General features: G+C 43.7%; 1 protein-coding gene and 1 non-coding gene across 2 annotated transcripts in view; both read left to right on the top strand.

The window, feature by feature from the left end:
* MB21D2 (Mab-21 domain containing 2) overlaps positions 1–19,640 on the top strand; it is a 115,140-nt gene that overhangs the window by 58,730 nt on the left and 36,770 nt on the right. The window lies entirely within an intron of this gene.
* LOC125175862 (small nucleolar RNA SNORA73 family) lies at positions 12,702–12,906 on the top strand. The gene has a single exon (XR_007156025.1). It is a non-coding gene; the product is annotated as a small nucleolar RNA SNORA73 family (small nucleolar RNA).

Genomic DNA, 19,640 nt, shown 5'->3' with positions numbered 1-19,640 from the left:
CCTCCACCATTGGGACAACCCTGGCTTTTCCTCTGAATGGAATGACAGCCTTTCAGGACTGAACAGAGGAGTGACACATTGGGACATAAGCTTTAAAATCTTCCCTCTGGCTGCAGCATTGAGACTCTTACCATGATACTGAACCTGTAGTATGCTAAGTGCACCGCTTTGAGTAGACAGATGACTCAAAAAATTAAAAAGCATGCATGTGATAGATCCGGAACATGGGGAGTTCTGGAGTCCTCTGTTAGACCCTCAGGGACCCTCCAAATACATTTCTTTACTTGTCTGTGGTCAATCAGAGCCTCATGGGGAAGGGAATACCTTCTACAGCCAAAGCTTTGCCATGCCGTGGTCCTGGTGGATGTGTTTTTTTGCTGCTGACTATACATGACCAGGCTTTGGATTTTGTTTGCTATAGGAAGACTTAGTAATCAGTACTGAATCATTTACCTACTTTCAGCATAGACTATAAGAAACACAGATGTATGTATATAGCACATAGCATCTGGATGCTAATGTGTTATTAATCTTCTGTAGGTTGATTTATTCCATCTCAGAAGGTTTTCTTCACATTAGAAGTATGAATTCAAAGGGGGTACTTATAGTCTGCAAAAGACTGGGTCTCTAATGCAATCCCAACTTATTCCATTTGGAGGAGGAAGTAGGTCAGTCAGTAGTCTGTGAATGGACCCCCTCTTACAGCATAAGTATACAATAGTGTTGTATAAAAGTACATATGCCACTTATTTTCTCTGGCTTGATGTGGGGCCTTCTCTGGGCCAGAAGTCTTCAAAGATGCCTCCGGTGTTTGAAGTTCACGCTACGTGTGTTGTACTCCCTTCTCCCCTCCCCATTACTGATGTGTGGGCTAGTTCCTTGGCAAAATGTCAATGCAAATGTTTGTAGAGGCGGGCGAATGAATTAAAAAGCGGAGTAGGCATGTAACTGGCAGACTGAAAGGAAAATGTCAGTTTCTGTGGGTTAAGCAGGATCTTTACGGCATATTTGGCACTCGGCTTCTTCCAAATTCGTCTCCATGAAATAACCTCTCTGTTTTCACACAGGAAATATTTGAATAGCTTTGAAATATGTGTGTAATGCTGGGTATGCGACCAGATGGAAGAGCATTTCTTGGCCGATAAATGTAAACAAGCTGCCGCTGATGTCCATGTTACAGCTGGAGACGTAAATCTACTTTGGCTGGTCATATTTTATTTTTGAGAGTGCTCAGGGCTTTGAAGCTAAGCCCAGACTGAGTTCCTATTTGAATTTTGTGGATGGGGCTTTCATTTGTGTCAATTTTACCTGCCTTTATTGGCTAGAATAATTCATCCCAATGTAAAGTGAATCCAACCGTTAATACTTTTCAGATAGCATCCAAATTATCATTTCCATCTCTGGTTCTCTGGGGAAGGTGCTCTGCACACAGCTTTAGGATATTGTAGTTAAAGGAAATTGTCAGCTAAGGTTATTGAGTTTGTAAAGCAAACTGTGATAGGCACCTGATGTGCTGTTTTGAGCTGGGAGTTGTTTTTCCTACAAGAACGTTGGCTTTGGGGCTTTGTGAAGAAGGGTGTTCCACTGTTGTAACCTAAAAATGAAGGAAGGTAAAGTAGCTGCTGTGAATCAAGAACTATCCTATCCCATACTTTCTTGTTGAATCCAACTCTTTAGGCAAGTTGATCTCATTCCTATTTTTATAATGAGGAAAGTTAGCCTTTGAGTGACACCAGTCCCAAGATCCCTAACTGAGAGTTAGTGACAGAGCCAAGAATTGGACCTAGTTCTAATCTACTCAAAAGCCCATGTTCTTTTTACTGTCTGGTTATCTCCAGGGAAGGAGCAAGGTCATGTTTGTTAAGCAGATCCCAAAAGATTTTTTCCTGACGGATCATATGTTTCTTAATCTCTCAGTGATTAAATGGAGAACCTATGACCTTACCTGATTATGACTTTATTTTCAACACTTAATCAGGAAAAGTAGTGTTGGTGCTCAGAGACTCGATCAGCTGGATCTTGTTTTGACAAATAACTATGTGATCATCTTCCAGCTCTGTGACTCTGAGACCATAAAGACTTAGGAGTGGCTCCTTTCAGGGTATTTCCAGAGTGTCTGTCTCCATGTGGTGGTTAGTCTTCTCCAACTGGGCTGTAATTGCTACCTCCAAATAAAAGGGTTCAGGGAACCCAGAAACCAGATAATCTGGGGGATCTGAAATAAATTTACATTGAGAAAAACCCATTGGCATTTAATAAAAATGTATGCAGGAGTCAAGGTGCCCATGCATACACCTGTCTGGGCTTGTGCCACACTCTTACAACTTGCTGCAGGTGTGATAGAAAAGTAAACATGGTTAAGTCCCAAGAAGACCACAGACTTAAAGGTTATGATATGTGGGGCAGAAGTGATAGATGGTCCCTGACTTTGTTATCTTAGGGATCCCTTTCCAGCAGTGTCCTGAATGCAGCTTGGTCAAATGATGGCTATTTCTCCGGTTTTAAATGAAACTGCATGACCTCTTTGTTCAGGGTATTTTTGGTGTGTTTCCAATCAAAAGAGATTTGTCTGGGGTTCCAAATCTCTGAGTTCTATCAGGGGTAATACTGTGGGTGGAGGAGGAGGGGGATCAGTGGTGTGGATTTGTCTCTATGCACGTGAGCACATTGACCCGAGCATGTGGTTGTGGTGTGGTGGGGGTGGGGGTGGCAGGGGGAGGATGAGAAAGAAGGAGAACTGTACCAGGTAATTAGATATAAAAATAAAACAAAACCGGGGTGTCCGAGTGGCTCAATTGGTTGAGTGTCTGACTTCAGCTCAGGTCATGATCTCGCGGTTTGTGTCATTTGCTGACAGCTCAGAGCCTGGAGCCTGCTTCGGATTCTCTGTCTCCCTCTCTCTCTGTCCCTCCCCCATTCACTGTCACTCTGTCCCTCTCAAAAATAAATAAACATTAAAAAAATAATAAAACAAAATGCCAAAACAGCCTACGCCATAGGATTATTAGGAAAATCTACTGAAATAATATGTATGAAGTGCTCTAAGCCTGGCATCTAGTAAGTACTTAATAAATACTGTTTTTTAATGTCTTTACTATTGCTTCTATTACAGTGGTTATATGCATATCAAATGTGCATGGGAGAAAGACTTATGAAATACTAAGATATGCTATAAGTTTTATAACATAACTGATAGAATTAGGTGATGGCTATGATTACGGTATAATTCAGACAGTTGAGAAGGTTGGGTATTCAATGAGATCTTTATAATGATTTGGCTAAAGGCATTATTTTAGACTATAATGCGGATGTGGACTCTTGTGTACTACTTGTTTGAAGCCTCTGGTGGAGGGCAAAGGGAGTGACCAGAGTGAAATTTGACACGTCCTTCCAGTGAGGCCTTCACAGTGCTTGGGGGGCGGGGATGGTGGGGGGAGTGGATGGCAGAGATTATCAACCTGGCAGGGTGAAGAAACATTAACAGCTGAGATAGGAATTATGGACTAAGGAGGCCTAGAATTTCCTCACCTTTGCCACCCTCCTGTCCTGTGGTAGAAATTTATTATGACTGGAGCATAGATGTGGATGTCCACCAAGGCAGGGGATGGAGAGGAAGTGTGCTGCAAATGGCAGTCGTGATTATTTATGCAAGATGGGCTCTACCACAAAGATCACCAGTGACTCCGTACTGGGACAAGAGAGTCTTTTTGGATGCCAAGACCATTTGCCTGAGTTAGGGATGGTGCATTGTTCTTCCTGTGATTCGTAACTGATGAAAGTGGTTGCAGTTTCTTTTTCCTTGGCTCATAAATACAAAAGGAGAAAACCTTACTCAGTAAATTATGTCATTTGAAGAATGTGTGCTGGTCACCCTATGATCCTTCTGCCACAATTCTTTATGCTTCTTCATCACTTAGTCTGCAACTTCGAGCTTCCCAAGAAAATGGGACAATGAATACATGTGTTTCTTTTAATTTTGAATCAGATTTACTTAGCAGCCAAGTCTATAGTGAGTAGAGGATCATTCTTATTTAAGAGGCTGTTAATCACCAATTGTAAAAGTTCCAAGTGGGAACTGACTGGCCAGAGCTTTCGTCTTGTTGGCATTCCTTTGGAGGAAATAAGGAGAGAGGCTGCCAGCTGCCTGGTTGATAGAGGGGAGGCTTAGAAGTGGACTTTCTCCTACAGATCAAAGAGAGGCTCTTTGCTTATTCAGCTTTCTCTTTTTCAGGCAAAATGTGGTGGGTAAGAATGGTGTCCTTGTGAAGGAACAGGCTGGATTGGCCGTGGGAGTTAATGTGGGGAAGGGGTCCTGTTGGGGGGAAGGGTTTTGACGCGTCTCATCTCCCTCTGGAGTTCCCAACCTGTTGGAAATTGGGAGCACAGAGTAGGGGTGTCCTCGGACTCCACCTGATCTCGCTCAGTGGGTTTTGTTGGCTCCATTTGCCAGAGGGGAGAAATGATGGGGGTGGGGGGAAGGCAGAGATCTGCTTGTAAACAGAGGTGGGTGGTGCCATGTTGTTTACCTCCCTCACCTGTGTTTGGGGATTGCATCTAGAGCTTTGGCATCACGATAGCTATGTGGCATCATCTGCTAATTTACCCATCTGTCAGTTTGTGAAAAGGAAGGAGAGGGGAAGGTATGGAGTGCTGCAGGGAGACGAACTGTCTAAACTCATTCCCTCCTAAAAGGCTGAAAGTAAAATAAAAATAAACTTGAACATTCATGGGCATTGTGTATCCAGGCCGGATTACCACAGAGGCAGGAATGAGGTAAGCGAGAAGGCCTGGCTGGGTGGGGGGAGGAAGCCATTCAGGTGGTTTTGGTGTAGGGTTCTGGCCAAGGGAGGCAGACATAGAAGGAACAGAATTGAGTGGATATCCAGCTCTGGTCCAGAAGAGCATGTTTCATAATCAGTAGATGAAGTGAGCACAGTTTGTAAGGAGTCAGGAGAGCAAGGTGCTCTGGCCCAAGTCGGGTGGTTTGGACTCAGTCTACACATGGCAGGCAAGTTCCAGGATATGCTTGGAAAGGTGCCATCCATGGCTGCTGGCAAGCCTGGGCTGGGGACTGTGTAGGCACCTCTCTCCCATAGTCTTCTTGACCAGTGGACAAGGAGGGTGGTATTTACTTCTCTTTTACTGATGGGAGAACCAAGGCTCAGGAAAGCAAAATAGCTGCTAAGTGACAGAGCCGGGATGGGAATACAGGTGTTCTGTTTCTTTTTCTTTTTTTTTTACGTTTATTTTTATTTTTGAGACAGAGAGAGACAGAGCATGAATGGGGGAGGGTCAGAGAGAGAGAGAGAGACAGAATCTGAAACAGGGTCCAGGCTCTGAGCTGTCAGCACAGAGCCCGACGCGGGGCTTGAACTCACGAACCGCGAGATCATGACCTGAGCCGAAGTCGGACGCTCAACCAACTGAGACACCCAGGCGCCCCCATGGTGTTCTGTTTCAATGTCCAGAGCACTTTCTTCCCTCACCAGCTCTGGTTTATATGTGCATGATGTACACACTTCCTCTGACAGATTTTAGTGTCACCCAAACAGAGATATGTTTATATTTCTGTGAATTTAACTAGTCCAATTTTCATGAGCAAATGTCCCTACCTCGATTGCTTTTGAACCGAGAAGGGTGCATCTCTGTAGTGCCAGCACGGTATGCGGTTACAGAGCTGGCCCCTGGGCTGTGGTGACAGTCCTGGGTCATCATAGCAGGTGGAGGAGAAGCACGGGCTACTGAGGCTGGGTTCTTAGCACCTTGCCTCATGGGAAGCCTGATCAGCGTTCTGCTGCAACATACCGGAGACAGGAAAGAGCTTGCTTTCAGACAGGAAGGAGCTTGCTTTCGTGTTTGTCTTTTGTAGTTCCACCAAAAGGGCTGACTTAGTGGCGGGCAAGCCTCTGGCAAGCTCCGGAAGTGGCTGGTTGAGCCACTTTTTTGGCCAGGGTTGAATCATGTTACTCCCTTAGTAAAAGCATACATGTTTCCCCACCGTCTGTAAGGTAAGGTTCAAATTTCTTTTGGAATCCCAAACGTCTTCAACTTGGCTTGAGCCTCCCTTTGCACCTGGTCTCCCGGGAATCTCCCTCTCAGGCCACCACAGAGCCAGTCTTCCAGGCTCTGTGAATGGCCTTTGCCACTGCCTCCCTATCAGGACACTAATTGGCCTTTGAATGTCACCTGTTCCATTAGGTCTGTTCCCCCTTCCCCCCAATAGTCAGCCTTTGGTTAGTCGGCTGTGACCACTTTCTGTCTCTGCTAGACTGCCCCAATCCTTGCTTCCCTCAGCTCACATACCAATCCTTATCTCACAGGACTGTGCAGACTGCTGGTTGTGTAGAAGATGCTTGACATTTGCTGAGTTAAAGGGCTCAGGTTTTGTTTCTGCATGGGATCAGTAAATCTGTGAGCACAGTTCATTCATCGGAGACTCTTTGGAAGACTGTTTCTTCCTCCTTTCCACTGTGGGATCACGTGAAACAGAAAGACTGCTGGGCTTGGAGTTCAAGAAACCAGGATGCTAGTCCTGATCTACTCTCCAGTCTGTGTGACCTGGGCCAGAGCAGCCTCAGTTTCCCTAGCAATGAAATGAGTGTGAGCCCACTGATCCTCTGTCGGACTTGCACTAAACCAGGTGGGCACTAGCCTTGTGCATCTGGGTGTGCTTTTTTCACCCCAGTGGCATGTGGCTTCCTTTCCTCCAGTCCCTTAAGACTGTTAATTGAGGACCGTCTGCCATAGAGTAGGGCCCTTTTGTCCATTTCATTAGAATGGCCCTAAATGCACCCAACGTGGGCAGCAGCTTCGAAAACCTCTGAGTAATTGGATGGCATCCACTTCCCTGAGATCCCAGATATCCCACAATCTAAATGTGCTTTGAATCTCCTTTGGCATTTTGATGATTTTCCTCCTGTTACATAGGATGACCGGACAAGATTGATAAAACCAATATCATTTCTCCGTGCTTTCCTCCTCAGACCTGCCACTGTTGTGAAGGATTGTTTTTGAAAGGCCTGTGGATCACTCCAACAGTGGGTCCTCTTTTATTAGTATTTGACTTTATTAAAGATAACAGTGTCATTTGGAGTCAGTTCTTGAGGTTGAGGTGATTTAAGGGAAAACAGATCTTACCCATTTACTCTAATTCTGTATCTATAATGTCTACAATATTTATGGCATTAATTTTGTAGGCAATGTATTGTATACCAGAACAGCATGTTATATACATGAATGGTGGCGCCTTGACTGAACTATGTGTCCCGTGGTAGCTTTGTCCTCAGGCACGTGACTAAATATGCACACAGATTAAATGGACGAGTGAGTATTCAGAAACCTTGGTCTCTGGCAGGCGGCTGTGAGAGGCCAGGGTTGACATGCTGAACCGTGTTCACGACATCCCTCTTGTTCTCCATTCCTACCTCAGCTGCTCTCTGGTTCTGCTTTTTATTTCCTCCTCTGGATCATTACAAAAGGCTCCTGTGTGAATTTCTGGGTTTATGTTGTCTGTGCCCACCAATCAAATCTCCCAATCCTGGTTACTGCCTAGTCACCCTCTTGCTCAAGGACCCTTACTCCATTGCCTGAGTCAGAAGAAAACCCTTGGCTGACACTTCCCTGCCCCTGTGTCTGCATTATTAATGTCTGCAGTATGGAGTCCCCCACCCTTCACAAACTCATCCTCCCTTCAAAACCTGCTTGTGTGACTAAGAACTCCCAGGTTTCAGGGATTTCTTCTACCAAACCTTGCAGCTCTTAGTGTGGCCGAATGTATTGGTTATTTAGTGCCATGTAACAGATTACTGTACAATGTAAAACAACAAACATATATTGTCTCCCACAGTTTCTGAAGGTCAAGAATCCGTAAGTGACTTAGGTGGGTGGTTGTGGTTCAGGATTTTTCCTGAGGTTGTAGTCTGGCTGTCAGTCAGAACTGCAGCCATCTGAAGTTTTGACTGGGGTGGAGGATCCACTTCTAGGCTCACTCATGGGGCTTTTGGCAAGAGACCCCAGATCTTCTCTACTCAGTCCTCTCCATAGGACTGCTCAATGACACAGCAGCTGGCTTATCCAAAGTGAGTGATCAGAAAGACAAACAAAGATGGCAGCTGCAGTGCCTTTTGTAACCTAATCCTGGAAGTAAAACCCATCACTTCTGTTGGGCCCATTGACCAACCATGGTACATTGTGGAAGAAGACCGCTCGAAGATGTGACTAACAGAAAGTGAGGTCATTGGGGACCACATTGGGTTTTGGTTACCACCCCTGCCCTGTCTTTTTGCATGTATATGTTGTTTTTCTAGCTAGTCCCAGGGATGATTAGAGATCAGAGACTGGTCTCATTCACTGCTGTTGCTCCCATACTTCATTCAAAGTGCTTTTCACAGAGCTGCTTAGTTCGTCTTCACAATAATCTGTTGGGCTTTTTAAAAACTAATTAATTAAAACAGATGCAGGAAACTAAGGTCCAGAGGTATTAGTTATCTAAGTCAATCAGCTACTATATGACAGAATTTGTGAATTCATTCCCAGGTCTTTTCTGATCTAAAACTTAGGTGTTTTTTGTTTTGTTTTGTTTTTCATTTTACACATGATTTGCCGATTATGACTTCTGTAAAATATTTGCTACAACCCGCATCCTGTCTATCAGCTTTGGTGATAATTTAGAGGAACAACTTGGGGGCAGCCAGCGGTATAGGGAAGTATTTGTATAAAGCAATTCCAAGATGGGAAAAGTTTCTAAGAGATTGTCCCAACCAATTGAAATCTCATATTCTGGGCTTTCATCTGTTCAGCAATTGTTTAAGTGAAGCCCCTGATTTATCTGCCTGTTCTACCGAACAAGGGAGCTTCAGAGGCCCGTACAAGTGTCACATTTCAGCAGGTTTTTCTTGTGTGGTCATCCCAGGAAGTCTCGCCTGTTACCTTCTACTGCAAGACACACAAGACACTGCCTATCACAAAACCTCGCTCATGTGTTTCAGACAAAATGAGAACAGACTCTTGGTCTTCTGGGTTTTGTGGGATTAAGTCATAATTTAAATTGGAATATCTCCTGATAAATCGTCCTAGATACCATGACTCCATCCACAGGGAGCCTGGTATGGTGGTGGGGTGGAGGAAAGGGAAGGAAAGAAAAGAAAAAAAGGGAAAAAAAGGAAAAGGAAAGTCCTTGCTGTACCTTCGAACACAGAGTTATGGTGGTGGAATTAAAGGAGCTTTGATTTTCTTTTTCATTTTGAACAAAACTCTGGCCCCCATAGTTGGCTTTCAAAATGTGGAATGAGTACAAGTGTTTCTAATTTCAGTCATTCTTCCTTTATTCTCTGCAAAAAGGGGAACACGACAGGTGGCTTTCTAAAACTTGAACACCTCTAGCTTTGTGTTCCCTCTCATGATCATCTTTTATGTCTGCAGGGGGCATTTAGACTTATTCTAGTAATGGTCCTTTGGGTTTTTGACTTACTGGCTGAAGATACATTTTTTTTTTTTTTCTTGATTTAGGTATGTCCTCCACCCCTTAGGCCTGGAAAAGTTTTGAGTACTGGTTTTTCAAGCTCTTTTTTTATCTCTACATGGGTATTTTTTCATTGTTTATTTTTTTTTCTCCATCATGGTCATAGGGTGGTTTAATATTACATGTCTCGCCACAGTGCATTTTCCCGGAATTGCGGAATTTCTTGGATCTCTTCAAAGAGTCCAAAAACACTGGGGAGAAGGAGAGGATGAGAAAGGGATTTGAAAAAGAATTGGGAATGAGATTTCTTAGACACTTTCATACTCTGAGGTGGTTATAAGTTGTTTTCTGCATAGATTGACATTCTCTCTCTCTTTTTTTAAATTTTTATTCATTTATTTTTAATTTTTTTTAATGTTTATTTATTTTTGAGACAGAGAGAGACAGAGCTTGAGCGGGGGAGGGACAGAGAGAGAGAGGGAGGCACAGAATCCGAAGCAGGCTCCAGGCTCTGAGCTGTCAGCACAAGGCCTGACTCAGGGCTTGAACTCGTGAACCGTGAGATCATGACTTGAGCTGAAGTCTGCCACTTAACTGACTGAGCCACCCAGGTGCCCCAAATGTTTATTTATTTTTGAGAGACAGAGAGAGCACGAGTGGGGTGGTGCAGAGAGAGGGGGGTGTGACAAAGGATCTGAAGCAGGTTCGTGCTGACAGGAGAGCCTGATGTGGGGCTTGAACTCGTGAACCATGAGATCATGACCTGAGCCAAAGTTGGACGCTCAACCAACTGAGCCACTGAGGTGCCCCAGATTGACATTATGTTGAGCAGCTGTACTCTGAGTCAAATTCTTTTCTCTGGAGCTCTGAGGAAGTTCCCATTCTGATGACGGTAGTATTCTCTCTCACTATTTTGTTTCCATGTCCGCTTATATCTATATGCAAATAATACTTAAATATTCATGTGGAGACATACCTGCAAGCACAAAATATTTCCAGAAACGTCCATATTTATTTGCAGTTCCTTCCTCTCACCCCTGCCAATATAAATGGGCATTTAAAACTTCAGGGGAGCAATTATTAGTCCTTGAGAGAAGTTACCTGGTCAGGTGGCTTTGGTCAGTTTAGGTACATTTTACAGGGCCTACCCAGACATAATTCCTAGGAATGCCGTGGGTAAGACAGGACATCAGAAAGAAAACACAGTTTGGAGCAGGAAGAGGAGTGTCCCTTTTGATAGGATTTCCTTAGCACCCAAGGGTTGCTTTGCCCCTGGAGGGAAAGTACACAAATCCAGAGAGGATATATGCAAAAGGAATTAAGCGACCTGGCATGCTGACCTCATTACCCTCTGATACGTATACCCTCACTTACAACAAACATGGTGACAATCATAGTTATTAGTATGTAAAGCCATTAGCTATTTGCCCAGTACTGCATGGGTTCTGTCTTTGACTTCACAGCATCCCTGCCCCCAAGTCCACTCATTTACCACCATGAAGAAGTAAGTCCTGTTCATTTTGTAAAGAGAGAGGGTAGTAGTAGCTCAGTGACTAAATGGTGTAACTAGCTCAAACTGGGAAAGCAGAATTTCAAACCCAATGCTTTTTTTATCGCCCAAGAACCCAAGCCTTTTTGACTTCTAATTTAGTACACTTCCCTGCCTCTGTCCCTAACTTAACTGCGCATTCACTAGCTTGACTTCATAAAAGGGGAATCATATATTTTTGGTTCTATTATTGCTTCTTTCTTTCATTCCTGCTCCCATATTTCATGAGGTCAAGACCGTAGACGCTTTTGTGTTTCTAGTTTCCATTCCATTCTCAGAATATGACAGACATTGACAGACACTGGAAATCATGGTAGTTGAAAATATGCCCACAGAATCTTTGACATTCCCTTCAGAAGATGGAGCCTATTCTCCTTGGATGTGGGTTGGCCTTAGTGACCCATTTCTAACAAGTAGAAAAAAGTAAAGATGACAATGTGTGTCTTTAGAGACTAGATATAAAAGGCACCATGGCTTCCTCCTTGCTCTCTCTACTGGATCACTCACACCAAGGGAAGTTAGCTGCCCTGTTATGAGGACACTTAGGATGTCCTATGGAGATGCCCATGTGGTGAGAAACTGAGGCCTCTGGTCAAGAATTTGGAAATGGATTATTTAACCCCAGTCAAGCCTTCAGTTAATTACTTAACAGCTGCCTCACCAAAGACCCTGCATTAGAAATACCCAGCCCCACCATGCCTAAACTCCCACTTTACAGAAACTGAAAGATAAGAAATGCTTGTTTTAAGTTCTGGGTGTTGTGTTATGTAATAACACACAAAGTAATATAGAAATGAAAGGATACGAACCCCAAAGAGCTCCGGGCCTATGCTTCACGTCGTTGATGTTACTGACTCAATGATACAAACTGTGATTTATAGACACCAGCTATTTCTCTGTTGTTTTCTTTCAACTCTGAGAAAATCTACAGCAGTTTTGAGTGTTCTCCAAATGATATAATCACTGGGGGATCATTTGAAAACCCACGATCGAAGGCCCCACACGGGCCCATGAAATGGAACATTCTAAGGACAGGGTTTTGGAATTTCCATTTCCAAAAACCCCTTTGAGAGGATTCAGATGTAGACAGCCTGAGCTTGTCCAAGGAGTACTGTTTGGGAACCAGTGAACTAGAACACTTTCCCCTTATTTCAGTTCTGATCATGAAGATTTAATTTGGTTTAGTTCTCTTGTAGGGCCTCATCTTAACGTCTTCCGTGATAGGGGAGCATGCCTTGGAATGAAAAACTGTTGTCAGATCTGCAGCTCGATGCCCCCTACAAGCTCCATTTTGTGCTTGGCATGGATCCCACATCAGACCAGGGCTTGAGACTGTCTGTTCAGGCATCGCGTGGGACCAAGAACAGAGAAGAGAGGTTCCAATGCAAATGTTGAGTCTACTGCCTGGTATTAGTCTCAAAATTAGGCATGTTTCTGTTTAAGTGTCTCCCCATGTATACAGATCTCAGGAGGCTCTTTTGGGAAAGGAAGGAGCACAGAGGAGAATTGATAGCTATGGAGAGCACTCTGGGGGACACTTGTTGGCCTTCTAAAATGAAGGAAGAAGTCCTAGTCCCACACTCCGCTCAGTAGATGCTGACAGAGTTCTGGCACAAGCAGAGCATATTTTAAAGACGTGTTCTTAGTTCTTCGGTGAAATATTCTAATCCTAACATAAAATCACTTCTTTATCCAACGTGGACACTCCTGGGAGGTCACTGTCCCTGGGCACTGTCCAGGTGCCACAAAGGAGACTGGGGCTCTGTCCTGTGATGTACAGTGCTTTTCCACAATGGTGGTGATAGAGCTGGACCTTGAGTCTGCACCTGTATATTCTTACAGTTTCTTGGTGATCTGTGTACAATGACCGAGGAGGTAAATCACACAGACAACATGTAGCATATGGAAAGGTAAATTTTTAGTAAGCTCCTAAATAGGACTGTGATCCTCAAAAAAAGAACAAACAAAAGAAACAAATAAAATTAGTTCTTCAGACATCGTGACTAAATACTGGGTATAACTTCTGTGATGTATACCATCTGGATGTCTCTGCCAAGTGTCAATGTTTGTTGTATGATCTGCATTTTTTTTTGTTTTGTTTGTTTTTTTATTTGTTTTTGAGAGAGAGCGTGAGTCGAGGAGGGGCAGAGAGAGAGAGAGAGAGAGAGAGGAAGACATAGAATTTGAAACAGGCTGTAGGCTCTGAGCTGTCTGCACAGAGCCCAATGCAGGGCTCAAACTCAGGAATGGCGAGATCATGACCTCAGCTGAAGTCGGACGTTCAACCGACTGAGCCATCCAGGCACCCCTGATCTGCATTTTTAAAAAATTTTTTAATGTTTTATTTTATTTTTGAGAGAGAGGGAGACAGTGTCCAAGTGGGGGAGAGGCAGAGAGAGAGGGAGACATAGAATCTGAAGCAGGCTCCAGGCTCTGAGCTGTCAGCACAGAGCCCCGATACAGGGCCCGAACTTGTGAACCACGAGACATGACCTGAGCCAAAGTTGAATGCTCAGCCACCCAGACACCCCTGTGATCTGCATTTTTTAAAGAGAAAAAGTCTGGGGTGCCTGGGTGGCGCAGTCGGTTAAGCGTCCGACTTCAGCCAGGTCACGATCTCGCGGTCCGTGAGTTCGAGCCCCGCGTCGGGCTCTGGGCTGATGGCTCAGAGCCTGGAGCCTGTTTCCGATTCTGTGTCTCCCTCTCTCTCTGCCCCTCCCCCGTTCATGCTCTGTCTCTCTCTGTCCCAAAAATAAATAAACGTTGAAAAAAAAAAAATAAAGAGAAAAAGTCTGGGGGTTGGGGGTGGGTGTTGAGTGTTCCTATTTCCCCCATGAGCTTTGATCTGAAGTCTTCTTCTGGTACCACGCAAGTATGTGACCTTGGAAAAGTCACTTTCCTGCTTTAGAACTCAAGTCTTCCCATTAGACAAAGGAGAGATGTAGACACATCTGTGATCCAAGTTGTTATCTAAAGCAGTGAATCAATCAGCACTGTATTAGTTGACTAGGGGTGCTCTAATGAAATATCACAGACTGGGTGGCTTCAACAACAGATTTATTTCCTCACAGTATTGGAGGCTGGGAATCCAAGATCAAGGTGTCAGCAGGTTTAGTTTCTCCTGAGACCTCTCTCCCTGTCTTGCAGATGCCTTTCTTCTCACTGTATCCTCACATGGCCTTTCCTGTCTATACATGAGTTCCTCATGTCTCTTTGTCCAATTTCTTCTTTTTTTTTTTTTAACTGTTTATTTATTTATTTTTGAGAGAGAGGGCACACAGGAGGCACTGTTAGTTCAGAGCCCAATATGGGTAGGGCTTGAACTCACCAACCTTGAGATCATGACCTGAGCAGAAACTAAGAGTTGGACACCCAAGTGACTGAGACACCCAGGTGCCCCACCCACTTCCTCTTCTTATAAGGACACAAGACAAATTGGATTAGGACCCACCCTAATGGTGTCATGTTAACTTAATCATTTCTTTAAAGGCCCCATCTTTAAATATAGTCCCATTTGGAGATACTGGGGGTTAGAGCTTCAGAACAGCGAATTGGGGGGAATACCATTCAGCCCATAACAAGCATCCAGATTACCTTCACAATTATTAGAGATCCATTGTGAAGCACTGGCTGGGGGTAGATGTGGGGCAGTGTTGGGTATCTATAGCAGAGGTAGAACAGATAGAATCAGCCCCCTTGAGGCATCTGGTCGTTTCCCCACTTTTCCAGAGAAAAGTTCTGAGATTATCTCTGGAGTTCAGTAGAGTCAAAGTTAAAGTCACAGAATGCTAGCAATAAAGGAGACCTTCAAATAATGCCCCTATTTAATATTAAAAGAAGTGGAGGGCTAGAGAGGGGTTGCACTATGTTTATAATTAGGTCTCGATTTATAACTCAATTACATCTGCTCAAAGACAAATCAGAGTATATAACCATAGTTTCTGACCTCAGTGTTGCCTCACTCCAACACCTCTGAGACACCCCAACTTAGGAGTGGTATGACATTTTTCCAAGCTGCAAGGAGGAGAGGATATGATGGTACTTCACCGGGATGTGCTAAGAACATTCCCAAAATAGTGACGTTCTGTAATCAAAAGCTTTTTGTTGAGGGAGAGGGCTTTTTCAACACTTTCTTCTTGCTCTCCCAAAGGAGGGCAGTTTTCTCACCATGAGTTATAGGATCAAGGGTAGTATATCTATAAATTGGCAGAGTTTCTCTTTATAGTTAAACAGGTGAAAAATAGCCAGAAACAATAATAGAAGTGATCCATTTAACTCTTTAGTTTAATGCCAGAGTTAGGACTAGAAACAATTTTTGGTGTCTAAAACTTTTAGAAACCAACAGACTGTTGAAATGTTTTAAGAGATTACATCCAATTGCTGTCATTTCTTTTCTGGAGTCCATAAGTGGTTTGAGATTCAGAGATGTGACCTGGCACTTTCTCTGGGTTGAGTGGAATAAAATTTGCAAATATTGGTTGTATACTTTTAAGAAATTTTTTAGGGGTGCCTGGGTGGCTCAGTCAGTTGAGCGTCTGACTTCTGCTCAGATCTCAATCTCACAGCTTGTGAGTTCGAGCCCTGCATTGGGCTCTGTGCTGACAGCTCAGAGCCTGGAGCCTGCTTCGGATTCTGTGTCTGCCTCTCTCTCTGCCCCTTCCCACTCATCTTTTTCTCTCTCTCACAAAAATATACGTTAAAAAAAATTTTTTTTTAAAAGAAATTTTTTGAAGACCATGGGTATATCAAATAAGAATAATCCTGTCAGGTATCTCTTCCTGTGATAGAAAACAATGGTTTACATAATTCAACAGACATCTCAATTTGTCTGGGAAAGAAATTCTGTGAGCATCATATTGGTGGTCCCCATTTGTCTTACTCCCATGATAAAATATCTAGCATGTACCCTCGTTAGCCTACTGAGAGAAAGGCTGCCAGCTTTTCCCAGAATCTGAAACAGGGACATCTGTGTTTAAGGACTGGCTACTTCTTATTTATAAAGTGAATTATCTGAGTGTAAAAATAGAGATATTTTTTAATATTGTGCCAGAATGATCTGCCCCTTTTATTGTATGTCTGCTGTTCATGAGACAGAATATTTGCACCACAGACCCACTGCCTATTTTCAGAGAGTTCCAAAATGATTTATTCATTCAACAAATATTTTAGGGAGGCATCCTGTGCTAGCCACTAGCGACCGAGCAGTGAACAACAACAACAAAGACATGCCCTGTTATTGTAGTGAGAAAGATAGGCCTTCATAAAATAATTTCACGTTTGAAAGGAAAACTGCAAGTTGGGCTACACTTTCCAAAAGAAATGAACATGATTCTGGGAGATTCAGGAGCAGATAAGCAAGGAGCCTGCCCCAGGCTGGAAGGCATCCCTGGGAACCTCATTCTGGGCTGAGAAATGGTGGGGGAGGGGGAGGCTAAGCCAGAAGGCCTGAGCTGTGGTGACAGGAGACCAGGGTCACACAGAGGGAAGGGCATGTACCTGAAGGAGGCATAATGGAAAACAACAGGTTGGCAAGGAAAGATTTTGGGTTTTTGTGTGTCCTCTTTCCTTTTCTGGTGTGACTTTGGGAAAAATCACCTCACTTCTTTGGGCCTCATGCCCTTATTTGCATGAATGAGAGAATCTGAGGTTACCCAAGAGTCCCTGAACTAGATTCTTTCATTCACACAGATTGCCCAAGCACCTACTGTGTACCGGGTAATCTGATTGGCCCTGCGATTCAAAGGTGAATTAACTGGGATCATTGACCTCAAGCAGCTGGATCCAGCAGCAGAGACCAACAGAGGAGACAGCCGATTGTGGTGTTGTGTTGTGGGTGTCACGGGAAGACGGATGACCGTGGGATTAGCCCCAGTGGGAGGAGGATGGCAGTCTGGAGGACTTCACAGAGAAAAAGACCTTTCAGCAGAAAACGGGGAAGTCAGCCTGGGCAGTCAGCAAGGTAGGAAACGATTCTTAGAGACTGGACATCTTCACTGGGACAATAATGTGTCACAGTACTCTAAAGTACTGATGATGCAGGCATGCCCTTTTGAGATTCTATGTGCACCCCAGTTTCCAGGGATGGTTATGGAAATCCTTGCCTCTAATCTCCTTACTGCATGAGGCTGGGGAAGAGTGCAAATTTTTCCTGTGCTCTGGCTTGGTTTCCCATCTGTCAGAAAATGCCCTTTACACAGCAGGGTTCGAGTGACTTAATTATTGTTTGTGGGATATTTGGAAGTTCAGGTCAAGGATGAATTTCTGTTGCAAAACTGAAGGCACACAAGTAAGATGTTTAAAAATGAAGTGCAGGGTTTTCTTTGTTTTCATTTTGGTTTTAGGGGCGTTTTGTTTCATTTCGTTTTTGTAGGGAAGGATCTTAATGGCTTTATATGCTTCCCTAGTTGGGTCAGATTGTCAGAATATTCTGTTATCCACCAGAGAAAGACAAGAAGACTTTTTTAGAGATGCTCTAAAATTATTTTCTGTTTATTCTCTTAAATATTTGGCTTGAACAGAGTCTCCTTGACAGGATACAGTTAGCATTCCTGCGGTGTTTTAAAAGCTGGCCAAGAGACTGGCATGAGAAGAGAAAACCCTCGCAACTTGAAGTGTTGCTGGATATTGAGTTGTGGTTGCTTAGTCTAAATGTGATGAGAAACAAAAAAAACAAAACTGACAGTATTGATTTTAAAATTTGTTCCCTTCCGGGACACCTGAGTGGCTCATTTGGTTAAGCATCCGACTCTTGATTTCGACTCAGGTTATGATCTCACGGTTCATGGGTTCCAGCCCCGTGTTAGGCTCTGTGCTGACAGCATATAACCTGGTTGGGATCTTCCCCCTCTCTCTCTGCCCACCCCCCCACCCCCTTAAATAAATAAACTTTAAAAATAAAATAAAATAAAATCCTACCTTCCAAAAGGACTGGAAGTTCTCAAAAAAAGACCTGAGTGTAACATGATGACCATTACAATACAGGACAAAGCCAAATGTCACAAGAAGTTCTGTTTTTTTTTTTTTTTCTGTTTGTTTAATTTTTTTGATCAAGGTATGTAACTATTGTTAATATTGTTATTGTTTTGAGGCATGAATTTTAGGTGAAAGATTCCTGGCAGTCTAAGCAAAAAAGGGAAAAATGGTTGCCTAGCAACTTGCATTGACTGATAAAAAAGGAAACAGGTCAGCCTGTCAGGAGATACAGTCTTTAGTATATTTATTATGCTGATTTTCATACTGTAAACATTGAAGAATAGTATTTTCCATAGCTTCCATAAGCTTCCCAGCCAATGGCAAACTCTCCTTGATGAGACAGCTTTTTTACATTGACCTTCAGTAAAATCTTATACTGGGTTGAAGGCATTTTTTTTTGTTTTTGTTTTTGTTTTTTTTATTTGGGGACATAGCTAAGGCAGTCCAGGTTTGTAGTTTTCTATTATGATTCAATGCAAGGAAAAATACCAGCAAGTGGATGGGTATTACTGTGTTTCAGTGTTTTAAAACCTGTGTGTTCCTGAGAACGGCCTGGGGCCCTTGTTAAAATATAGATCCAATGCCTGCTCCAGATTTGCTGAATCAAAGTCTGTAGCAAGGGGCCTGGGTGTATATTTAACAAATATACGAGGTGATTTCTTAATGCTCAAGCAAGTTTAGGGAGCACTGCCATAAATGGTTTTCCTTGATGGTTTTTTCCTCTCAGTTGGGCTTTGTAACAGTCATTTTGAGCATAAATTGTGATAGGAGCCTGAGGCAAGTGAGGTGATGAAGCCAGTTTAATTAGCTGGTCTGGAACCATAATGTCATTTCCCTTTCTCAAGCCGTGGTGCTTCAGGATGCTGTCCAAGAGTTCCCTCCGGGCGCCTTCTCATCTGTTACACCATCCATCCTTCTAACGTGTCCATGTGGCGGGCAGAGCAAGTATAACACTGTATTTTGTCCTTTTTAAGATGCATGTTTCCCCACAGTTCTACATCTCTAAAATTAGTCTGCATTTTAGAATCGAGCGGGTGTGAATTTGGTGATGCTTTGTCTTAGTGATATATAAAATCGTAGTGTCAACTTTATACTCAAAGGTGTCAGAGATCAGATAATCTGTAGCTGTTCCTTTTACAGATGAGGCATCAGAGACACCGAGAGGGTGAGGTGACCGAGGAAATCCACTGCCAGTTGGGGGAGCCCAGTGTCAGATCCCACTCTCTATCCTTGCTGTAGTTATGTATGCCTGAGTAACCAATTATCCCCAAACTTAGTGGCTTAAAGCAGCATCGGACATGGATGATCTTACACAGCTTCTTGGGGCCAGGCATGTAGGATTGGCTTGGCTGGGGTCTTCTGGCTTAGGGCCTCTCATGAAGGTACAGATTTGACATTGGTTGTACAGTCATCTGCAACCTTGACCGGGGCTGGAGGTTCCACTTACAGGCTGGCTCACTCACTTGGTTGGCCAGTTGGTGCTGACATGGCGGGGGGAAGCCTCAGTTCATTTCCACGTGGGCCTCTCCACAAGTTCTCCCAGGTGCCCACACCATGGTGACTAGCTTCCCCCAGAGTAAGTGATCCAAAGGACCAAGGCAGGAAAATGTTAAATGCCTTTTATGACCTCACTTCCAAAGTTGCGTAATGTCACTCTTA

This window comes from Prionailurus viverrinus, chromosome C2, assembly GCF_022837055.1.
Source record: "Prionailurus viverrinus isolate Anna chromosome C2, UM_Priviv_1.0, whole genome shotgun sequence".
NCBI lineage: Eukaryota > Metazoa > Chordata > Mammalia > Carnivora > Felidae > Prionailurus > Prionailurus viverrinus.
The sequence above is the reverse complement of the archived record's forward strand: the minus strand, read 5'-3'. Positions and strand labels throughout refer to the sequence as shown.